We start from the raw sequence: 22710 nt of genomic DNA, 5'->3' as shown, positions 1-22710 counted from the left end.
GTAAATTTGTCAGTCTTTTAAATGAATGCTCTTCAAAATTTACTTGGCTTCTTAAGTGTTATGACTGAGATTGAAATCTTAATCCATGTTTCTGCTCTACGTGGAATGGAACTCAAGCTCAATATTGTTTTGCTGCGCTAACCAGTTGAATGTTCGATTGGTGCTTCAATCTTCCTTGGATTTCAAATGCATGCCATTTTCTGGTGCTGTGGCTTAGTTGGTTAAAGCGCCTGTCTAGTAAACAGGAGATCTATCTTAAAAATAGGTGTATCACTTGCGACTGATAGTGCAATTGTGAGATGAAAAATCTCTTCTATCTAAGAGATATAAAGGAAGAAAGATGGCTTCAAGCATGACAATGTAAAACCAGTTGATTTAGTTTTGAAATGCCTCCTTTCTATGCATCTCTAATCCGTTTATCCAATGTATCTCACCTTTATGTCCTTTGGCTTAGTTGGTCAAAGAGCCTGTTTAGTAAACAGAAAATCTTGAATTTGAATGCCAGCAGTGCTATTCTTTCTTTATGTCAGTTTGGGGCTTCTTAACTCTCTAAGCAGGCTTTCTAATGTATCACACCTGTTTGTCCTTTGTCTTAGTTGGTCAAAGAGCCTGTTTAGTAAACAGAAAATCTTGAATTTGAATGCCAGCAGTCCTCTTCCTTCTTTATCTCAGTTTAGGGCTGTTTAACTCTCTAAGCAGGCTTTCTAATGTATCACACCTGTTTGTCCTGTGTCTTAGTTTGTCAAAGAGCCTATTTAGTAAATGGAAAATCTTGAATTTGAATGCCAGCAGTCCTTTTCCTTCTTTATCTCAGTTTAGGGCTGTTTAACTCTCTAAGCAGGCTTTTTAATGTTTTTCACCTGTTTGTCCTTTGGCTTAGTTGGTCAAAGAGCCTATTTAGTAAAAGGAAAATCTTGATTTTGAATGTCAGCAGTGCTTTCTATTCTTCATCTCATTTTGTGGGTTTTTACCCCAAAAAGAGGACTTTTACTCTTGTTTGTCATCAAATATTAATTTCCCACAGCCCTAATATAGTGCAATTGAGAAAAAAAAATCTCTGCTGTTGAAACACTTTAAAAGGAATTAGAGGATATAATTTTCTTTACAGAATATAGGATGGCATCAAGCTTTACAAATTAAAACCAGTGGATTTACAGATCTGACTCTGCAAAGTTTGATAGCAGCACAGGAGTATTGTAAACTTTCATGCTTGAAGTGTCCACCGCTTGGGTTAAAAATGAAAACCAAACCATATGATAGAAGAAGCAGATTAATCCGACGAGGATGGGATTCGAACCCATGCATTCAGAGAACAATGGATTAGCAGTCCATCGCCTTAACCACTCGGCCACCTCGTCTACATAGCACCTGTGCGTTTAGGTGGGAAGATGTTGAGAGGGTTTTTACCAGTCAGTGTTTTTTCACTGAAGATTGTATGTTGGCTTTTGTCAGATTTGACTTATCTCGTCAACTACAGTGCCTGTTGTTTGAAGTTAGCTTGGGGAAAACTCTATCAGAAATGAACCAGTGCTGAGGTTTTTAATATCAATTAGTCATAATTTTTCCTCCTTTTGGTTTTGCCATGGCATTTCTTCAATCTGTCTATTCTGTGTCATAACTTGGAAGCAAAACAAGTCCCAAATTTCAGCTGTGCTAAAAGATGGCTCATTCAATTGCAAAACTTCAAAGCCTTTGTCCTCGATACAGCTTCTGTAAATTTGTCAGTCTTTTTAATGAATGCTCTTCAAAATTTACTTGGCTTCTTAAGTGTTATGACTGAGATTGAAATCTTAATCCATGTTTCTGCTCTACGTGGAATGGAACTCAAGCTCAATATTGTTTTGCTGCGCTAACCAGTTGAATGTTCGATTGGTGCTTCAATCTTCCTTGGATTTCAAATGTATGCCATCTTCTGGTGCTGTGGCTTAGTTGGTTAAAGCGCCTGTCTAATAAACAGGAGATCCTGAGTTTGAATCACAGCAGTGCCTTGTTTTCATCTCCGCACAAAGAAGCTTCCTATCTTAAAAATAGGTGTTTCACTTGAGACTGATAGTGCAATTGTGAGATTAAAAATCTCTTATATCTAAGAGATATAAAGGAAGAAAGATGGCTTCAAGCATGACAATGTAAAACCAGTTGATTTAGTTTTGAAATGCCTCCTTTCTATGCATCTCTAATCCGTTTATACAATGTATCTCACCTTTATGTCCTTTGGCTTAGTTGGTCAAAGAGCCTGTTTAGTAAACAGAAAATCTTGAATTTGAATGCCAGCAGTGCTATTCTTTCTTTATGTCAGTTTGGGGCTTCTTAACTCTCTAAGCAGGCTTTCTAATGTATCACACCTGTTTGTCCTTTGTCTTAGTTGGTCAAAGAGCCTATTTAGTAAATGGAAAATCTTGAATTTGAATGCCAGCAGTCCTTTTCCTTCTTTATCTCAGTTTAGGGCTGTTTAACTCTCTAAGCAGGCTTTTTAATGTTTTGCACCTGTTTGTCCTTTGGCTTAGTTGGTCAAAGAGCCTATTTAGTAAAAGGAAAATCTTGATTTTGAATGTCAGCAGTGCTTTCTATTCTTCATCTCATTTTGTGGGTTTTTACCCCAAAAAGAGGATTTTTACTCTTGTTTGTCATCAAATATTAATTTCCCACAGCCCTAATATAGTGCAATTGAGAAAAAAAATTCTCTGCTGTTGAAACACTTTAAAAGGAATTAGAGGATATAATTTTCTTTACAGAATATAGGATGGCATCAAGCTTTACAAATTAAAACCAGTGGATTTACAGATCTGACTCTGCAAAGTTTGATAGCAGCACAGGAGTATTGTAAACTTTCATTCTTGAAGTGTCCACCGCTTGGGTTAAAAATGAAAACCAAACCATTCAACACGAATGAAGAAGCAGATTAATCCGACGAGGATGGGATTCCATGCATGCAGAGCACAATGGATTAGCAGTCCATCTCCTTAACCACTCGGCCACCTCGTCTACATATTGTGTGTGTGTTTAGGTGGGAAGATGTTGAGAGGGTTTTTACCAGTCAGTGTTTTTTCACTGAAGATTGTATGTTGGCTTTTGTCAGATTTGACTTATCTCGTCAACTACAGTGCCTGTTGTTTGAAGTTAGCTTGGGGAAAACTCTATCAGAAATGAACCAGTGCTGAGGTTTTTAATATCAATTAGTCATAATTTTTCCTCCTTTTGGTTTTGCCATGGCATTTCTTCAATCTGTCTATTCTGTGTCATAACTTGGAAGCAAAACAAGTCCCAAATTTCAGCTGTGCTAAAAGATGGCTCATTCAATTGCAAAACTTCAAAGCCTTTGTCCTCGATACAGCTTCTGTAAATTTGTCAGTCTTTTAAATGAATGCTCTTCAAAATTTACTTGGCTTCTTAAGTGTTATGACTGATATTGAAATCTTATTCCATGTTTCTGCTCTACGTGGAATGGAACTCAAGCTCAATATTGTTTTGCTGCGCTAACCAGTTGAATGTTCGATTGGTGCTTCAATCTTCCTTGGATTTCAAATGCATGCCATTTTCTGGTGCTGTGGCTTAGTTGGTTAAAGCGCCTGTCTAGTAAACAGGAGATCCTGAGTTCGAATCTCAGCAGTGCCTTGTTTTCATCTCCTCACAAAGAAGCTTCCTATCTTAAAAATAGGTGTTTCACTTGCGACTGATAGTGCAATTGTGAGATTAAAAATCTCTTCTATCTAAGAGATATAAAGGAAGAAAGATGGCTTCAAGCATGACAATGTAAAACCAGTTGATTTAGTTTTGAAATGCCTCCTTTCTATGCATCTCTAATCCGTTTATCCAATGTATCTCACCTTTATGTCCTTTGGCTTAGTTGGTCAAAGAGCCTGTTTAGTAAACAGAAAATCTTGAATTTGAATGCCAGCAGTGCTATTCTTTCTTTATGTCAGTTTGGGGCTTCTTAACTCTCTAAGCAGGCTTTCTAATGTATCACACCTGTTTGTCCTTTGTCATAGTTGGTCAAAGAGCCTGTTTAGTAAACAGAAAATCTTGAATTTGAATGCCAGCAGTCCTCTTCCTTCTTTATCTCAGTTTAGGGCTGTTTAACTCTCTAAGCAGGCTTTCTAATGTATCACACCTGTTTGTCCTGTGTCTTAGTTTGTCAAAGAGCCTATTTAGTAAATGGAAAATCTTGAATTTGAATGCCAGCAGTCCTTTTCCTTCTTTATCTCAGTTTAGGACTGTTTAACTCTCTAAGCAGGCTTTTTAATGTTTTTCACCTGTTTGTCCTTTGGCTTAGTTGGTCAAAGAGCCTATTTAGTAAAAGGAAAATCTTGATTTTGAATGTCAGCAGTGCTTTCTATTCTTCATCTCATTTTGTGGGTTTTTACCCCAAAAAGAGGACTTTTACTCTTGTTTGTCATCAAATATTAATTTCCCACAGCCCTAATATAGTGCAATTGAGAAAAAAAAATCTCTGCTGTTGAAACACTTTAAAAGGAATTAGAGGATATAATTTTCTTTACAGAATATAGGATGGCATCAAGCTTTACAAATTAAAACCAGTGGATTTACAGATCTGACTCTGCAAAGTTTGATAGCAGCACAGGAGTATTGTAAACTTTCATGCTTGAAGTGTCCACCGCTTGGGTTAAAAATGAAAACCAAACCATTCCACATGATAGAAGAAGCAGATTAATCCGACGAGGATGGGATTCGAACCCATGCATTCAGACCACAATGGATTAGCAGTCCATCTCCTTAACCACTCGGCCACCTCGTCTACATAGCACCTGTGCGTTTAGGTGGGAAGATGTTGAGAGGGTTTTTACCAGTCAGTGTTTTTTCACTGAAGATTGTATGTTGGCTTTTGTCAGAGTTGCCTTATCTCGTCAACTACAGTGCCTGTTGTTTGAAGTTAGCTTGGGGAAAACTCTATCAGAAATGAACCAGTGCTGAGGTTTTTAATATCAATTAGTCATAATTTTTCCTCCTTTTGGTTTTGCCATGGCATTTCTTCAATCTGTCTATTCTGTGTCATAACTTGGAAGCAAAACAAGTCCCAAATTTCAGCTGTGCTAAAAGATGGCTCATTCAATTGCAAAACTTCAAAGCCTTTGTCCTCGATACAGCTTCTGTAAATTTGTCAGTCTTTTAAATGAATGCTCTTCAAAATTTACTTGGCTTCTTAAGTGTTATGACTGAGATTGAAATCTTATTCCATGTTTCTGCTCTATGTGGAATGGAACTCAAGCTCAATATTGTTTTGCTGAGCTAACCAGTTGAATGTTCGATTGGTGCTTCAATCTTCCTTGGATTTCAAATGCATGCCATCTTCCGGTGCTGTGGCTTAGTTGGTTAAAGCGCCTGTCTAATAAACAGGAGATCCTGAGTTTGAATCGCAGCAGTGCCTTGTTTTCAACTCTGCACAAAGAAGCTTCCTATCTTAAAAATAGGTGTTTCACTTGAGACTGATAGTGCAATTTTGAGATTAAAAATCTCTTCTATCTAAGAGATATAAAGGAAGAAAGATGGCTTCAAGCATGACAATGTAAAACCAGTTGATTTAGTTTTGAAATGCCTCCTTTCTATGCATCTCTAATCCGTTTATCCAATGTATCTCACCTTTATGTCCTTTGTCTTAGTTGGTCAAAGAGCCTGTTTAGTAAACAGAAAATCTTGAATTTAAATGCCAGCAGTGCTATTCTTTCTTTATGTCAGTTTGGGGCTTCTTAACTCTCTAAGCAGGCTTTCTAATGTATCACACCTGTTTGTCCTTTGTCTTAGTTGGTCAAAGAGCCTGTTTAGTAAACAGAAAATCTTGAATTTGAATGCCAGCAGTCCTCTTCCTTCTTTATCTCAGTTTAGGGCTGTTTAACTCTCTAAGCAGGCTTTCTAATGTATCACACCTGTTTGTCCTTTGTCTTAGTTGGTCAAAGAGCCTATTTAGTAAATGGAAAATCTTGAATTTGAATGCCAGCAGTCCTTTTCCTTCTTTATCTCAGTTTAGGGCTGTTTAACTCTCTAAGCAGGCTTTTTAATGTTTCGCACCTGTTTGTCCTTTGGCTTAGTTGGTCAAAGAGCCTATTTAGTAAAAGGAAAATCTTGATTTTGAATGTCAGCAGTGCTTTCTATTCTTCATCTCATTTTGTGGGTTTTTACCCGAAAAAAAAGGACTTTTACTCTTGTTTGTCATCAAAGATTAATTTCCCACAGCCCTAATATAGTGCAATTGAGAAAAAAAATTCTCTGCTGTTGAAACACTTTAAAAGGAATTAGAGGATATAATTTTCTTTACAGAATATAGGATGGCATCAAGCTTTACAAATTAAAACCAGTGGATTTACAGATCTGACTCTGCAAAGTTTGATAGCAGCACAGGAGTATTGTAAACTTTCATGCTTGAAGTGTCCACCGCTTGGGTTAAAAATGAAAACCAAACCATTCAACACGAATGAAGAAGCAGATTAATCCAACGAGGATGGGATTCGAACACATGCATGCAGAGCACAATGGTTAACAGTCCATCGCCTTAACACTCGGCCACCTCGTCTACATAGTGCCTGTGCGTTTAGGTGGGAAGATGTTGAGAGGGTTTTTACCAGTCAGTGTTTTTTCACTGAAGATTGTATGTTGGCTTTTGTCAGATTTGACTTATCTCGTCAACTACAGTGCCTGTTGTTTGAAGTTAGCTTGGGGAAAACTCTATCAGAAATGAACCAGTGCTGAGGTTTTTAATATCAATTAGTCATAATTTTTCCTCCTTTTGGTTTTGCCATGGCATTTCTTCAATCTGTCTATTCTGTGTCATAACTTGGAAGCAAAACAAGTCCCAAATTTCAGCTGTGCTAAAAGATGGCTCGTTCAATTGCAAAACTTCAAAGCCTTTGTCCTCGATACAGCTTCTGTAAATTTGTCAGTCTTTTAAATGAATGCTCTTCAAAATTTACTTGGCTTCTTAAGTGTTATGACTGAGATTGAAATCTTATTCCATGTTTCTGCTCTACGTGGAATGGAACTCAAGCTCAATATTGTTTTGCTGCGCTAACCAGTTGAATGTTCGATTGGTGCTTCAATCTTCCTTGGATTTCAAAAGCATGCCATTTTCTGGTGCTGTGGCTTAGTTGGTTAAAGCGCCTGTCTAGTAAACAGGAGATCCTGAGTTCGAATCTCAGCAGTGCCTTGTTTTCATCTCCTCACAAAGAAGCTTCCTATCTTAAAAATAGGTGTTTCACTTGCGACTGATAGTGCAATTGTGAGATTAAAAATCTCTTCTATCTAAGAGATATAAAGGAAGAAAGATGGCTTCAAGCATGACAATGTAAAACCAGTTGATTTAGTTTTGAAATGCCTCCTTTCTATGCATCTCTAATCCGTTTATCCAATGTATCTCACCTTTATGTCCTTTGGCTTAGTTAATCAAAGAGCCTGTTTAGTAAACAGAAAATCTTGAATTTAAATGCCAGCAGTGCTATTCTTTCTTTATGTCAGTTTGGGGCTTCTTAACTCTCTAAGCAGGCTTTCTAATGTATCACACCTGTTTGTCCTTTGTCTTAGTTGGTCAAAGAGCCTGTTTAGTAAACAGAAAATCTTGAATTTGAATGCCAGCAGTCCTCTTCCTTCTTTATCTCAGTTTAGGGCTGTTTAACTCTCTAAGCAGGCTTTCTAATGTATCACACCTGTTTGTCCTTTGTCTTAGTTGGTCAAAGAGCCTATTTAGTAAATGGAAAATCTTGAATTTGAATGCCAGCAGTCCTTTTCCTTCTTTATCTCAGTTTAGGGCTGTTTAACTCTCTAAGCAGGCTTTTTAATGTTTCGCACCTGTTTGTCCTTTGGCTTAGTTGGTCAAAGAGCCTATTTAGTAAAAGGAAAATCTTGATTTTGAATGTCAGCAGTGCTTTCTATTCTTCATCTCATTTTGTGGGTTTTTACCCGAAAAAAAAGGACTTTTACTCTTGTTTGTCATCAAAGATTAATTTCCCACAGCCCTAATATAGTGCAATTGAGAAAAAAAATTCTCTGCTGTTGAAACACTTTAAAAGGAATTAGAGGATATAATTTTCTTTACAGAATATAGGATGGCATCAAGCTTTACAAATTAAAACCAGTGGATTTACAGATCTGACTCTGCAAAGTTTGATAGCAGCACAGGAGTATTGTAAACTTTCATGCTTGAAGTGTCCACCGCTTGGGTTAAAAATGAAAACCAAACCATTCAACACGAATGAAGAAGCAGATTAATCTGACGAGGATGGGATTCGAACCCATGCATGCAGAGCACAATGGATTAGCAGTCCATCGCCTTAACCACTCGGCCACCTCGTCTACATAGCGCCTGTGCGTTTAGGTGGGAAGATGTTGAGAGGGTTTTTACCAGTCAGTGTTTTTTCACTGAAGATTGTATGTTGGCTTTTGTCAGATTTGACTTATCTCGTCAACTACAGTGCCTGTTGTTTGAAGTTAGCTTGGGGAAAACTCTATCAGAAATGAACCAGTGCTGAGGTTTTTAATATCAATTAGTCATAATTTTTCCTCCTTTTGGTTTTGCCATGGCATTTCTTCAATCTGTCTATTCTGTGTCATAACTTGGAAGCAAAACAAGTCCCAAATTTCAGCTGTGCTAAAAGATGGCTCATTCAATTGCAAAACTTCAAAGCCTTTGTCCTCGATACAGCTTTTGTAAATTTGTCAGTCTTTTAAATGATTGCTCTTCAAAATTTACTTGGCTTCTTAAGTGTTATGACTGAGATTGAAATCTTATTCCATGTTTCTGCTCTACGTGGAATGGAACTCAAGCTCAATATTGTTTTGCTGCGCTAACCAGTTGAATGTTCGATTGGTGCTTCAATCTTCCTTGGATTTCAAATGCATGCCATTTTCTGGTGCTGTGGCTTAGTTGGTTAAAGCACCTGTCTAGTAAACAGGAGATCCTGAGTTCGAATCTCAGCAGTGCCTTGTTTTCATCTCCTCACAAAGAAGCTTCCTATCTTAAAAATAGGTGTTTCACTTGCGACTGATAGTGCAATTGTGAGATTAAAAATCTATTCTATCTAAGAGATATAAAGGAAGAAAGATGGCTTCAAGCATGACAATGTAAAACCAGTTGATTTAGTTTTGAAATGCCTCCTTTCTATGCATCTCTAATCCGTTTATCCAATTTATCTCACCTTTATGTCCTTTGGCTTAGTTGGTCAAAGAGCCTGTTTAGTAAACAGAAAATCTTGAATTTGAATGCCAGCAGTGCTATTCTTTCTTTATGTCAGTTTGGGGCTTCTTAACTCTCTAAGCAGGCTTTCTAATGTATCACACCTGTTTGTCCTTTGTCTTAGTTGGTCAAAGAGCCTGTTTAGTAAACAGAAAATCTTGAGTTTGAATGCCAGCAGTCCTCTTCCTACTTTATCTCAGTTTAGGGCTGTTTAACTCTCTAAGCAGGCTTTCTAATGTATCACACCTGTTTGTCCTTTGTCTTAGTTGGTCAAAGAGCCTATTTAGTAAATGGAAAATCTTGAATTTGAATGCCAGCAGTCCTTTTCCTTCTTTATCTCAGTTTAGGGCTGTTTAACTCTCTAAGCAGGCTTTTTAATGTTTCGCACCTGTTTGTCCTTTGGCTTAGTTGGTCAAAGAGCCTATTTAGTAAAAGGAAAATCTTGATTTTGAATGTCAGCAGTGCTTTCTATTCTTCATCTCATTTTGTGGGTTTTTACCCGAAAAAAAAGGACTTTTACTCTTGTTTGTCATCAAAGATTAATTTCCCACAGCCCTAATATAGTGCAATTGAGAAAAAAAATTCTCTGCTGTTGAAACACTTTAAAAGGAATTAGAGGATATAATTTTCTTTACAGAATATAGGATGGCATCAAGCTTTACAAATTAAAACCAGTGGATTTACAGATCTGACTCTGCAAAGTTTGATAGCAGCACAGGAGTATTGTAAACTTTCATGCTTGAAGTGTCCACCGCTTGGGTTAAAAATGAAAACCAAACCGTTCAACACGAATGAAGAAGCAGATTAATCTGACGAGGATGGGATTCGAACCCATGCATGCAGAGCACAATGGATTAGCAGTCCATCGCCTTAACCACTCGGCCACCTCGTCTACATAGTGCCTGTGCGTTTAGGTGGGAAGATGTTGAGAGGGTTTTTACCAGTCAGTGTTTTTTCACTGAAGATTGTATGTTGGCTTTTGTCAGATTTGACTTATCTCGTCAACTACAGTGCCTGTTGTTAGAAGTTAGCTTGGGGAAAACTCTATCAGAAATAAACCAGTGCTGAGGTTTTTAATATCAATTAGTCATAATTTTTCCTCCTTTTGGTTTTGCCATGGCATTTCTTCAATCTGTCTATTCTGTGTCATAACTTGGAAGCAAAACAAGTCCCAAATTTCAGCTGTGCTAAAAGATGGCTCATTCAATTGCAAAACTTCAAAGCCTTTGTCCTCAATACAGCTTCTGTAAATTTGTCAGTCTTTTAAATGAATGCTCTTCAAAATTTACTTGGCTTCTTAAGTGTTATGACTGAGATTGAAATCTTATTCCATGTTTCTGCTCTACGTGGAATGGAACTCAAGCTCAATATTGTTTTGCTGCGCTAACCAGTTGAATGTTCGATTGGTGCTTCAATCTTCCTTGGATTTCAAATGCATGCCATTTTCTGGTGCTGTGGCTTAGTTGGTTAAAGCACCTGTCTAGTAAACAGGAGATCCTGAGTTCGAATCTCAGCAGTGCCTTGTTTTCATCTCCTCACAAAGAAGCTTCCTATCTTAAAAATAGGTGTTTCACTTGCGACTGATAGTGCAATTGTGAGATTAAAAATCTATTCTATCTAAGAGATATAAAGGAAGAAAGATGGCTTCAAGCATGACAATGTAAAACCAGTTGATTTAGTTTTGAAATGCCTCCTTTCTATGCATCTCTAATCCGTTTATCCAATTTATCTCACCTTTATGTCCTTTGGCTTAGTTGGTCAAAGAGCCTGTTTAGTAAACAGAAAATCTTGAATTTGAATGCCAGCAGTGCTATTCTTTCTTTATGTCAGTTTGGGGCTTCTTAACTCTCTAAGCAGGCTTTCTAATGTATCACACCTGTTTGTCCTTTGTCTTAGTTGGTCAAAGAGCCTGTTTAGTAAACAGAAAATCTTGAGTTTGAATGCCAGCAGTCCTCTTCCTACTTTATCTCAGTTTAGGGCTGTTTAACTCTCTAAGCAGGCTTTCTAATGTATCACACCTGTTTGTCCTTTGTCTTAGTTGGTCAAAGAGCCTATTTAGTAAATGGAAAATCTTGAATTTGAATGCCAGCAGTCCTTTTCCTTCTTTATCTCAGTTTAGGGCTGTTTAACTCTCTAAGCAGGCTTTTTAATGTTTCGCACCTGTTTGTCCTTTGGCTTAGTTGGTCAAAGAGCCTATTTAGTAAAAGGAAAATCTTGATTTTGAATGTCAGCAGTGCTTTCTATTCTTCATCTCATTTTGTGGGTTTTTACCCGAAAAAAAAGGACTTTTACTCTTGTTTGTCATCAAAGATTAATTTCCCACAGCCCTAATATAGTGCAATTGAGAAAAAAAATTCTCTGCTGTTGAAACACTTTAAAAGGAATTAGAGGATATAATTTTCTTTACAGAATATAGGATGGCATCAAGCTTTACAAATTAAAACCAGTGGATTTACAGATCTGACTCTGCAAAGTTTGATAGCAGCACAGGAGTATTGTAAACTTTCATGCTTGAAGTGTCCACCGCTTGGGTTAAAAATGAAAACCAAACCGTTCAACACGAATGAAGAAGCAGATTAATCTGACGAGGATGGGATTCGAACCCATGCATGCAGAGCACAATGGATTAGCAGTCCATCGCCTTAACCACTCGGCCACCTCGTCTACATAGCGCCTGTGCGTTTAGGTGGGAAGATGTTGAGAGGGTTTTTACCAGTCAGTGTTTTTTCACTGAAGATTGTATGTTGGCTTTTGTCAGATTTGACTTATCTCGTCAACTACAGTGCCTGTTGTTAGAAGTTAGCTTGGGGAAAACTCTATCAGAAATAAACCAGTGCTGAGGTTTTTAATATCAATTAGTCATAATTTTTCCTCCTTTTGGTTTTGCCATGGCATTTCTTCAATCTGTCTATTCTGTGTCATAACTTGGAAGCAAAACAAGTCCCAAATTTCAGCTGTGCTAAAATATGGCTCATTCAATTGCAAAACTTCAAAGCCTTTGTCCTCGATACAGCTTCTGTAAATTTGTCAGTCTTTTAAATGAATGCTCTTCAAAATTTACTTGGCTTCTTAAGTGTTATGACTGAGATTGAAATCTTATTCCATGTTTCTGCTCTACGTGGAATGGAACTCAAGCTCAATATTGTTTTGCTGCGCTAACCAGTTGAATGTTCGATTGGTGCTTCAATCTTCCTTGGATTTCAAATGCATGCCATCTTCAGGTTCTGTGGCTTAGTTGGTTAAAGCGCCTGTCTAGTAAACAGGAGATCCTGAGTTTGAATCTCAGCAGTGCCTTGTTTTCATCTCCTCACAAAGAAGCTTCCTATCTTAAAAATAGGTGTTTCACTTGCGACTGATAGTGCAATTGTGAGATTAAAAATCTCTTCTATCTATGAGATATAAAGGAAGAAAGATGGCTTCAAGCATGACAATGTAAAACCAGTTGCTTTTGTTTTGAAATGCCTCCTTTCTATGCATCTCTAATCCGTTTATCCAATGTCTCTCACCTTTATGTCCTTTGGCTTAGTTGGTCAAAGAGCCTGTTTAGTAAACAGAAAATCTTGAATTTGAATGCCAACAGTGCTATTCTTTCTTTATGTCAGTTTGGGGCTTCTTAACTCTCTATGCAGGCTTTCTAATGTATCACACCTGTTTGTACTTTGTCTTAGTTGGTCAAAGAGCCTGTTTAGTAAACAGAAAATCTTGAATTTGAATGCCAGCAGTGCTATTCTTTCTTTATGTCAGTTTGGGGCTTCTTAACTCTCTAAGCAGGCTTTCTAATGTATCACACCTGTTTGTCCTTTGTCTTAGTTGGTCAAAGAGCCTGTTTAGTAAACAGAAAATTTTGAATTTGAATGCCAGCAGTCCTCTTCCTTCTTTATCTCATTTTAGGGCTGTTTAACTCTCTAAGCAGGCTTTCTAATGTATCACACCTGTTTGTCCTTTGGCTTAGTTGGTCAAAGAGCCTATTTAGTAAATGGAAAATCTTGATTTTGAATGTCAGCAGTGCTTTCTATTCTTCATCTCATTTTGTGGGTTTTTACCCCAAAAAGAGGACTTTTACTCTTGTTTGTCATCAAATATTAATTTCCCACAGCCCTAATATAGTGCAATTGAGAAAAAAAATTCTCTGCTGTTGAAACACTTTAAAAGGAATTAGAGGATATAATTTTCTTTACAGAATATAGGATGGCATCAACCTTTACAAATTAAAACCAGTGGATTTACAGATCTGACTCTGCAAAGTTTGATAGCAGCACAGGAGTATTGTAAACTTTCATGCTTGAAGTGTCCACCGCTTGGGTTAAAAATGAAAACCAAACCATTCAACACGAAAGAAGAAGCAGATTAATCCGACGAGGCTGGGATTCGAACCCATGCATTCAGAGCACAATGGATTAGCAGTCCATCGCCTTAACCACTCGGCCACCTCGTCTACATAGCACCTGTGCGTTTAGGTGGGAAGATGTTGAGAGGGTTTTTACCAGTCAGTGTTTTTTCACTGAAGATTGTATGTTGGCTTTTGTCAGAGTTGCCTTATCTCGTCAACTACAGTGCCTGTTGTTTGAAGTTAGCTTGGGGAAAACTCTATCAGAAATGAACCAGTGCTGAGGTTTTTAATATCAATTAGTCATAATTTTTCCTCCTTTTGGTTTTGCCATGGCATTTCTTCAATCTGTCTATTCTGTGTCATAACTTGGAAGCAAAACAAGTCCCAAATTTCAGCTGTGCTAAAAGATGGCTCATTCAATTGCAAAACTTCAAAGCCTTTGTCCTCGATACAGCTTCTGTAAATTTGTCAGTCTTTTAAATGAATGCTTTTCAAAATTTACTTGGCTTCTTAAGTGTTATGACTGAGATTGAAATCTTATTCCATGTTTCTGCTCTACGTGGAATGGAACTCAAGCTCAATATTGTTTTGCTGCGCTAACCAGTTGAATGTTCGATTGGTGCTTCAATCTTCCTTGGATTTCAAATGCATGCCATCTTCAGGTTCTGTGGCTTAGTTGGTTAAAGCGCCTGTCTAGTAAACAGGAGATCCTGAGTTTGAATCTCAGCAGTGCCTTGTTTTCATCTCCTCACAAAGAAGCTTCCTATCTTAAAAATAGGTGTTTCACTTGCGACTGATAGTGCAATTGTGATATTAAAAATCTCTTCTATCTATGAGATATAAAGGAAGAAAGATGGCTTCAAGCATGACAATGTAAAACCAGTTGCTTTTGTTTTGAAATGCCTCCTTTCTATGCATCTCTAATCCGTTTATCCAATGTCTCTCACCTTTATGTCCTTTGGCTTAGTTGGTCAAAGAGCCTGTTTAGTAAACAGAAAATCTTGAATTTGAATGCCAGCAGTGCTATTCTTTCTTTATGTCAGTTTGGGGCTTCTTAACTCTCTATGCAGGCTTTCTAATGTATCACACCTGTTTGTACTTTGTCTTAGTTGGTCAAAGAGCCTGTTTAGTAAACAGAAAATCTTGAATTTGAATGCCAGCAGTGCTATTCTTTCTTTATGTCAGTTTGGGGCTTCTTAACTCTCTAAGCAGGCTTTCTAATGTATCACACCTGTTTGTCCTTTGTCTTATTTGGTCAAAGAGCCTGTTTAGTAAACAGAAAATTTTGAATTTGAATGCCAGCAGTCCTCTTCCTTCTTTATCTCATTTTAGGGCTGTTTAACTCTCTAAGCAGGCTTTCTAATGTATCACACCTGTTTGTCCTTTGGCTTAGTTGGTCAAAGAGCCTATTTAGTAAATGGAAAATCTTGATTTTGAATGTCAGCAGTGCTTTCTATTCTTCATCTCATTTTGTGGGTTTTTACCCCAAAAAGAGGACTTTTACTCTTGTTTGTCATCAAATATTAATTTCCCACAGCCCTAATATAGTGCAATTGAGAAAAAAAATTTTCTGCTGTTGAAACACTTTAAAAGGAATTAGAGGATATAATTTTCTTTACAGAATATAGGATGGCATCAACCTTTACAAATTAAAACAAGTGGATTTACAGATCTGACTCTGCAAAGTTTGATAGCAGCACAGGCGTATTGTAAACTTTCATGCTTGAAGTGTCCACCGCTTGGGTTAAAAATGAAAACCAAACCATTCAACACGAAAGAAGAAGCAGATAATTCCGACGAGGATGGGATTCGAACCCATGCATGCAGAGCACAATGGATTAGCAGTCCATCGCCTTAACCACTCGGCCACCTCGTCTACATAGCACCTGTGCGTTTAGGTGGGAAGATGTTGAGAGGGTTTTTACCAGTCAGTGTTTTTTCACTGAAGATTGTATGTTGGCTTTTGTCAGAGTTGCCTTATCTCGTCAACTACAGTGCCTGTTGTTTGAAGTTAGCTTGGGGAAAACTCTATCAGAAATGAACCAGTGCTGAGGTTTTTAATATCAATTAGTCATAATTTTTCCTCCTTTTGGTTTTGCCATGGCATTTCTTCAGTCTGTCTATTCTGTGTCATAACTTGGAAGCAAAACAAGTCCCAAATTTCAGCTGTGCTAAAAGATGGCTCATTCAATTGCAAAACTTCAAAGCCTTTGTCCTCGATACAGCTTCTGTAAATTTGTCAGTCTTTTAAATGAATGCTCTTCAAAATTTACTTGGCTTCTTAAGTGTTATGACTGAGATTGAAATCTTATTCCATGTTTCTGCTCTATGTGGAATGGAACTCAAGCTCAATATTGTTTTGCTGCGCTAACCAGTTGAATGTTCGATTGGTGCTTCAATCTTCCTTGGATTTCAAATGCATGCCATCTTCAGGTGCTGTGGCTTAGTTGGTTAAAGCGCCTGTCTAGTAAACAGGAGATCCTGAGTTTGAATCTCAGCAGTGCCTTGTTTTCATCTCCTCACAAAGAAGCTTCCTATCTTAAAAATAGGTGTTTCACTTGCGACTGATAGTGCAATTCTGAGATTAAAAATCTCTTCTATCTATGAGATATAAAGGAAGAAAGATGGCTTCAAGCATGACAATGTAAAACCAGTTGCTTTTGTTTTGAAATGCCTCCTTTCTATGCATCTCTAATCCGTTTATCCAATGTCTCTCACCTTTATGTCCTTTGGCTTAGTTGGTCAAAGAGCCTGTTTAGTAAACAGAAAATCTTGAATTTGAATGCCAGCAGTGCTATTCTTTCTTTATGTCAGTTTGGGGCTTCTTAACTCTCTATGCAGGCTTTCTAATGTATCACACCTGTTTGTACTTTGTCTTAGTTGGTCAAAGAGCCTGTTTAGTAAACAGAAAATCTTGAATTTGAATGCCAGCAGTGCTATTCTTTCTTTATGTCAGTTTGGGGCTTCTTAACTCTCTAAGCAGGCTTTCTAATGTATCACACCTGTTTGTCCTTTGTCTTAGTTGGTCAAAGAGCCTATTTAGTAAACAGAAAATTTTGAATTTGAATGCCAGCAGTCCTCTTCCTTCTTTATCTCATTTTAGGGCTGTTTAACTCTCTAAGCAGGCTTTCTAATGTATCACACCTGTTTGTCCTTTGGCTTAGTTTGTCAAAGAGCCTATTTAGTAAATGGAAAATCTTGATTTTGAATGTCAGCAGTGCTTTCTATTCTTCATCTCATTTTGTGGGTTTTTACCCCAAAAAGAGGACTTTTACTCTTGTTTGTCATCAAATATTAATTTCCCACAGCCCTAATATAGTGCAATTGAGAAAAAAAATTCTCTGCTGTTGAAACACTTTAAAAGGAATTAGAGGATATAATTTTCTTTACAGAATATAGGATGGCATCAACCTTTACAAATTAAAACAAGTGGATTTACAGATCTGACTCTGCAAAGTTTGATAGCAGCACAGGCGTATTGTAAACTTTCATGCTTGAAGTGTCCACCGCTTGGGTTAAAAATGAAAACCAAACCATTCAACACGAAAGAAGAAGCAGATAATTCCGACGAGGATGGGATTCGAACCCATGCATGCAGAGCACAATGGATTAGCAGTCCATCGCCTTAACCACTCGGCCACCTCGTCTACATAGCACCTGTGCGTTTAGGTGGGAAGATGTTGAGAGGGTTTTTACCAGTCAGTGTTTTTTCACTGAAGATTGTATGTTGGCTTTTGTCAGAGTTGCCTTATCTCGTCAACTACAGTGCCTGTTGTTTGAAGTTAGCTTGGGGAAAACTCTATCAGAAATGAACCAGTGCTGAGGTTTTTAATATCAATTAGTCATAATTTTTCCTCCTTTTGGTTTTGCCATGGCATTTCTTCAATCTGTCTATTCTGTGTCATAACTTGGAAGCAAAACAAGTCCCAAATTTCAGCTGTGCTAAAAGATGGCTCATTCAATTGCAAAACTTCAAAGCCTTTGTCCTCGATACAGCTTCTGTAAATTTGTCAGTCTTTTAAATGAATGCTCTTCAAAATTTACTTGGCTTCTTAAGTGTTATGACTGAGATTGAAATCTTATTCCATGTTTCTGCTCTACGTGGAATGGAACTCAAGCTCAATATTGTTTTGCTGCGCTAACCAGTTGAATGTTCGATTGGTGCTTCAATCTTCCTTGGATTTCAAATGCATGCCATCTTCAGGTGCTGTGGCTTAGTTGGTTAAAGCGCCTGTCTAGTAAACAGGAGATCCTGAGTTTGAATCTCAGCAGTGCCTTGTTTTCATCTCCTCACAAAGAAGCTTCCTATCTTAAAAATAGATGTTTCACTTGCGACTGATAGTGTAATTGTGAGATTAAAAATCTCTTCTATCTATGAGATATAAAGGAAGAAAGATGGCTTCAAGCATGACAATGTAAAACCAGTTGCTTTTGTTTTGAAATGCCTCCTTTCTATGCATCTCTAATCCATTTATCCAATGTCTCTCACCTTTATGTCCTTTGGCTTAGTTGGTCAAAGAGCCTGTTTAGTAAACAGAAAATCTTGAATTTGAATGCCAGCAGTGCTATTCTTTCTTTATGTCAGTTTGGGGCTTCTTAACTCTCTAAGCAGGCTTTCTAATGTATCACACCTGTTTGTCCTTTGTCTTAGTTGGTCAAAGAGCCTGTTTAGTAAACAGAAAATTTTGAATTTGAATGCCAGCAGTCCTCTTCCTTCTTTATCTCATTTTAGGGCTGTTTAACTCTCTAAGCAGGCTTTCTAATGTATCACACCTGTTTGTCCTTTGTCTTAGTTGGTCAAAGAGCCTATTTAGTAAACAGAAAATCTTGAATTTGAATGCCAGCAGTCCTCTTCCTTCTTTATCTCAGTTTAGGGCTGTTTAACTCTCTAAGCAGGCTTTCTAATGTATCACACCTGTTTGTCCTTTGGCTTAGTTGGTCAAAGAGCCTATTTAGTAAATGGAAAATCTTGATTTTGAATGTCAGCAGTGCTTTCTATTCTTCATCTCATTTTGTGGGTTTTTACCCCAAAAAGAGGACTTTTACTCTTGTTTGTCATCAAATATTAATTTCCCACAGCCCTAATATAGTGCAATTGAGAAAAAAAATTCTCTGCTGTTGAAACACTTTAAAAGGAATTAGAGGATATAATTTTCTTTACAGAATATAGGATGGCATCAAGCTTTACAAATTAAAACAAGTGGATTTACAGATCTGACTCTGCAAAGTTTGATAGCAGCACATTCGTATTGTAAACTTTCATGCTTGAAGTGTCCACCGCTTGGGTTAAAAATGAAAACCAAACCATTCAACACGAAAGAAGAAACAGATTAATCCGACGAGGATGGGATTCGAACCCATGCATGCAGAGCACAATGGATTAGCAGTCCATCGCCTTAACCACTCGGCCACCTCGTCTACATAGCACATGTGTGTTTAGGTGGGAAGATGTTGAGAGGGTTTTTACCAGTCAGTGTTTTTTCACTGAAGATTGTATGTTGGCTTTTGTCAGAGTTGCCTTATCTCGTCAACTACAGTGCCTGTTGTTTCAAGTTAGCTTGGGGAAATCTCTATCAGAAATGAACCAGTGCTGAGGTTTTTAATATCAATTAGTCATAATTTTTCCTCCTTTTGGTTTTGCCATGGCATTTCTTCAATCTGTCTATTCTGTGTCATAACTTGGAAGCAAAACAAGTCCCAAATTTCAGCTGTGCTAAAAGATGGCTCATTCAATTGCAAAACTTCAAAGCCTTTGTCCTCGATACAGCTTCTGCAAATTTGTCAGTCTTTTAAATGAATGCTCTTCAAAATTTACTTGGCTTCTTAAGTGTTATGACTGAGATTGAAATCTTATTCCATGTTTCTGCTCTACGTGGAATGGAACTCAAGCTCAATATTGTTTTGCTGCGCTAACCAGTTGAATGTTCGATTGGTGCTTCAATCTTCCTTGGATTTCAAATGCATGCCATCTTCAGGTGCTGTGGCTTAGTTGGTTAAAGCGCCTGTCTAGTAAACAGGAGATCCTGAGTTTGAATCTCAGCAGTGCCTTGTTTTCATCTCCTCACAAAGAAGCTTCCTATCTTAAAAATAGATGTTTCACTTGCGACTGATAGTGTAATTGTGAGATTAAAAATCTCTTCTATCTATGAGATATAAAGGAAGAAAGATGGCTTCAAGCATGACAATGTAAAACCAGTTGCTTTTGTTTTGAAATGCCTCCTTTCTATGCATCTCTAATCCGTTTATCCAATGTCTCTCACCTTTATGTCCTTTGGCTTAGTTGGTCAAAGAGCCTGTTTAGTAAACAGAAAATCTTGAATTTGAATGCCAGCAGTGCTATTCTTTCTTTATGTCAGTTTGGGGCTTCTTAACTCTCTATGCAGGCTTTCTAATGTATCACACCTGTTTGTACTTTGTCTTAGTTGGTCAAAGAGCCTGTTTAGTAAACAGAAAATCTTGAATTTGAATGCCAGCAGTGCTATTCTTTCTTTATGTCAGTTTGGGGCTTCTTAACTCTCTAAGCAGGCTTTCTAATGTATCACACCTGTTTGTCCTTTGTCTTAGTTGGTCAAAGAGCCTGTTTAGTAAACAGAAAATTTTGAATTTGAATGCCAGCAGTCCTCTTCCTTCTTTATCTCATTTTAGGGCTGTTTAACTCTCTAAGCAGGCTTTCTAATGTATCACACCTGTTTGTCCTTTGTCTTAGTTGGTCAAAGAGCCTATTTAGTAAACAGAAAATCTTGAATTTGAATGCCAGCAGTCCTCTTCCTTCTTTATCTCAGTTTAGGGCTGTTTAACTCTCTAAGCAGGCTTTCTAATGTATCACACCTGTTTGTCCTTTGGCTTAGTTGGTCAAAGAGCCTATTTAGTAAATGGAAAATCTTGATTTTGAATGTCAGCAGTGCTTTCTATTCTTCATCTCATTTTGTGGGTTTTTACCCCAAAAAGAGGACTTTTACTCTTGTTTGTCATCAAATATTAATTTCCCACAGCCCTAATATAGTGCAATTGAGAAAAAAAATTCTCTGCTGTTGAAACACTTTAAAAGGAATTAGAGGATATAATTTTCTTTACAGAATATAGGATGGCATCAAGCTTTACAAATTAAAACAAGTGGATTTACAGATCTGACTCTGCAAAGTTTGATAGCAGCACATTCGTATTGTAAACTTTCATGCTTGAAGTGTCCACCGCTTGGGTTAAAAATGAAAACCAAACCATTCAAAACAAAAGAAGAAACAGATTAATCCGACGAGGATGGGATTCGAACCCATGCATGCAGAGCACAATGGATTAGCAGTCCATCGCCTTAACCACTCGGCCACCTCGTCTACATAGCACCTGTGCGTTTAGGTGGGAAGATGTTGAGAGGGTTTTTACCAGTCAGTGTTTTTTCACTGAAGATTGTATGTTGGCTTTTGTCAGAGTTGCCTTATCTCGTCAACTACAGTGCCTGTTGTTTGAAGTTAGCTTGGGGAAAACTCTATCAGAAATGAACCAGTGCTGAGGTTTTTAATATCAATTAGTCATAATTTTTCCTCCTTTTGGTTTTGCCATGGCATTTCTTCAATCTGTCTATTCTGTGTCATAACTTGGAAGCAAAACAAGTCCCAAATTTCAGCTGTGCTAAAAGATGGCTCATTCAATTGCAAAACTTCAAAGTCTTTGTCCTCGATACAGCTTCTGTAAATTTGTCAGTCTTTTAAATGAATGCTCTTCAAAATTTACTTGGCTTCTTAAGTGTTATGACTGAGATTGAAATCTTATTCCATGTTTCTGCTCTACGTGGAATGGAACTCAAGCTCAATATTGTTTTGCTGCGCTAACCAGTTGAATGTTCGATTGGTGCTTCAATCTTCCGTGGATTTCAAATGCATGCCATTTTCTGGTGCTGTGGCTTAGTTGGTTAAAGTGCCTGTCTAGTAAACAGGAGATCCTGAGTTCAAATCTCAGCAGTGCCTTGTTTTCATCTCCTTACAAAGAAGCTTCCTATCTTAAAAATAGGTGTTTCACTTGCGACTGATAGTGCAGTTGTGAGATTAAAAATCTCTTCTATCTAAGAGATATAAAGGAAGAAAGATGGCTTCAAGCATGACAATGTAAAACCAGTTGATTTATTTTTGAAATGCCTCCTTTCTATGCATCTCTAATCCGTTTATCCAATGTATCTCCGACGATGAGATTCGAACCCATGCATGCAGAGCACAATGGATTAGCAGTCCATCGCCTTAACCACTCGGCCACCTCTACATAGCACATGTGCATTTAGGTGGGAAGATGTTGAGAGGGTTTTTACCAGTCAGTGTTTTTTCACTGAAGATTGTATGTTGGCTTTTGTCAGATTTGACTTATCTCGTCAACTACAGTGCCTGTTGTTTGAAGTTAGCTTGGGGAAAACTCTATCAGAAATGAACCAGTGCTGAGGTTTTTAATATCAATTAGTCATAATTTTTCCTCCTTTTGGTTTTGCCATGGCATTTCTTCAATCTGTCTATTCTGTGTCATAACTTGGAAGCAAAACAAGTCCCAAATTTCAGCTGTGCTAAAAGATGGCTCATTCAATTGCAAAACTTCAAAGCCTTTGTCCTCGATACAGCTTCTGTAAATTTGTCAGTCTTTTAAATGAATGCTCTTCAAAATTTACTTGGCTTCTTAAGTGTTATGACTGAGATTGAAATCTTATTCCATGTTTCTGCTCTACGTGGAATGGAACTCAAGCTCAATATTGTTTTGCTGCGCTAACCAGTTGAATGTTCGATTGGTGCTTCAATCTTCCTTGGATTTCAAATGCATGCCATTTTCTGGTGCTGTGGCTTAGTTGGTTAAAGTGCCTGTCTAGTAAACAAGAGATCCTGAGTTCGAATCTCAGCAGTGCCTTGTTTTCATCTCCTTACAAAGATGCTTCCTATCTTAAAAATAGGTGTTTCACTTGCGACTGATAGTGCAATTGTGAGATTAAAAATCTCTTCTATCTAAGAGATATAAAGGAAGAAAGATGGCTTCAAGCATGACAATGTAAAACCAGTTGATTTAGTTTTGAAATGCCTCCTTTCTATGCATCTCTAATCCATTTATCCAATGTATCTCCGACAACGAGATTCGAACCCATGCATGCAGAGCACAATGGATTAGCAGTCCATCGCCTTAACCACTCGGCCACCTCGTCTACATAGCACATGTGTGTTTAGGTGGGAAGATGTTGAGA

The 22710-nt window shown here is 37.7% G+C and overlaps 10 non-coding genes across 10 annotated transcripts; 2 read left to right on the top strand and 8 right to left on the bottom strand.

The window, feature by feature from the left end:
• Positions 1–1276: 1276 nt before the first annotated feature.
• TRNAS-GCU (transfer RNA serine (anticodon GCU)) lies at positions 1277–1358 on the bottom strand. The gene has a single exon. It is a non-coding gene; the product is annotated as a tRNA-Ser (tRNA).
• Positions 1359–3538: 2180 nt separating this feature from the next.
• On the top strand, positions 3539–3612 carry TRNAT-AGU (transfer RNA threonine (anticodon AGU)). Its single transcript has one exon. It is a non-coding gene; the product is annotated as a tRNA-Thr (tRNA).
• Positions 3613–7079: 3467 nt separating this feature from the next.
• On the top strand, positions 7080–7153 carry TRNAT-AGU (transfer RNA threonine (anticodon AGU)). The gene has a single exon. It is a non-coding gene; the product is annotated as a tRNA-Thr (tRNA).
• A 1060-nt stretch (positions 7154–8213) lies between these two features.
• On the bottom strand, positions 8214–8295 carry TRNAS-GCU (transfer RNA serine (anticodon GCU)). Its single transcript has one exon. It is a non-coding gene; the product is annotated as a tRNA-Ser (tRNA).
• Positions 8296–9985: 1690 nt separating this feature from the next.
• Positions 9986–10067, bottom strand: TRNAS-GCU (transfer RNA serine (anticodon GCU)). The gene has a single exon. It is a non-coding gene; the product is annotated as a tRNA-Ser (tRNA).
• Positions 10068–11757: 1690 nt separating this feature from the next.
• On the bottom strand, positions 11758–11839 carry TRNAS-GCU (transfer RNA serine (anticodon GCU)). Its single transcript has one exon. It is a non-coding gene; the product is annotated as a tRNA-Ser (tRNA).
• Positions 11840–15299: 3460 nt separating this feature from the next.
• On the bottom strand, positions 15300–15381 carry TRNAS-GCU (transfer RNA serine (anticodon GCU)). The gene has a single exon. It is a non-coding gene; the product is annotated as a tRNA-Ser (tRNA).
• A 1689-nt stretch (positions 15382–17070) lies between these two features.
• Positions 17071–17152, bottom strand: TRNAS-GCU (transfer RNA serine (anticodon GCU)). The gene has a single exon. It is a non-coding gene; the product is annotated as a tRNA-Ser (tRNA).
• Positions 17153–18841: 1689 nt separating this feature from the next.
• On the bottom strand, positions 18842–18923 carry TRNAS-GCU (transfer RNA serine (anticodon GCU)). The gene has a single exon. It is a non-coding gene; the product is annotated as a tRNA-Ser (tRNA).
• A 1831-nt stretch (positions 18924–20754) lies between these two features.
• TRNAS-GCU (transfer RNA serine (anticodon GCU)) lies at positions 20755–20836 on the bottom strand. Its single transcript has one exon. It is a non-coding gene; the product is annotated as a tRNA-Ser (tRNA).
• Between the last annotated feature and the right edge of the window lie 1874 nt (positions 20837–22710).

This window comes from Dendrobates tinctorius, unplaced genomic scaffold, assembly GCF_039654945.1.
Source record: "Dendrobates tinctorius isolate UK_male_01 unplaced genomic scaffold, ASM3965494v1 ptg000204l, whole genome shotgun sequence".
Classification (NCBI taxonomy): domain Eukaryota; kingdom Metazoa; phylum Chordata; class Amphibia; order Anura; family Dendrobatidae; genus Dendrobates; species Dendrobates tinctorius.
Note: the sequence above shows the minus strand (reverse complement) of the source record. Positions and strands in the feature narration are given on the sequence as shown.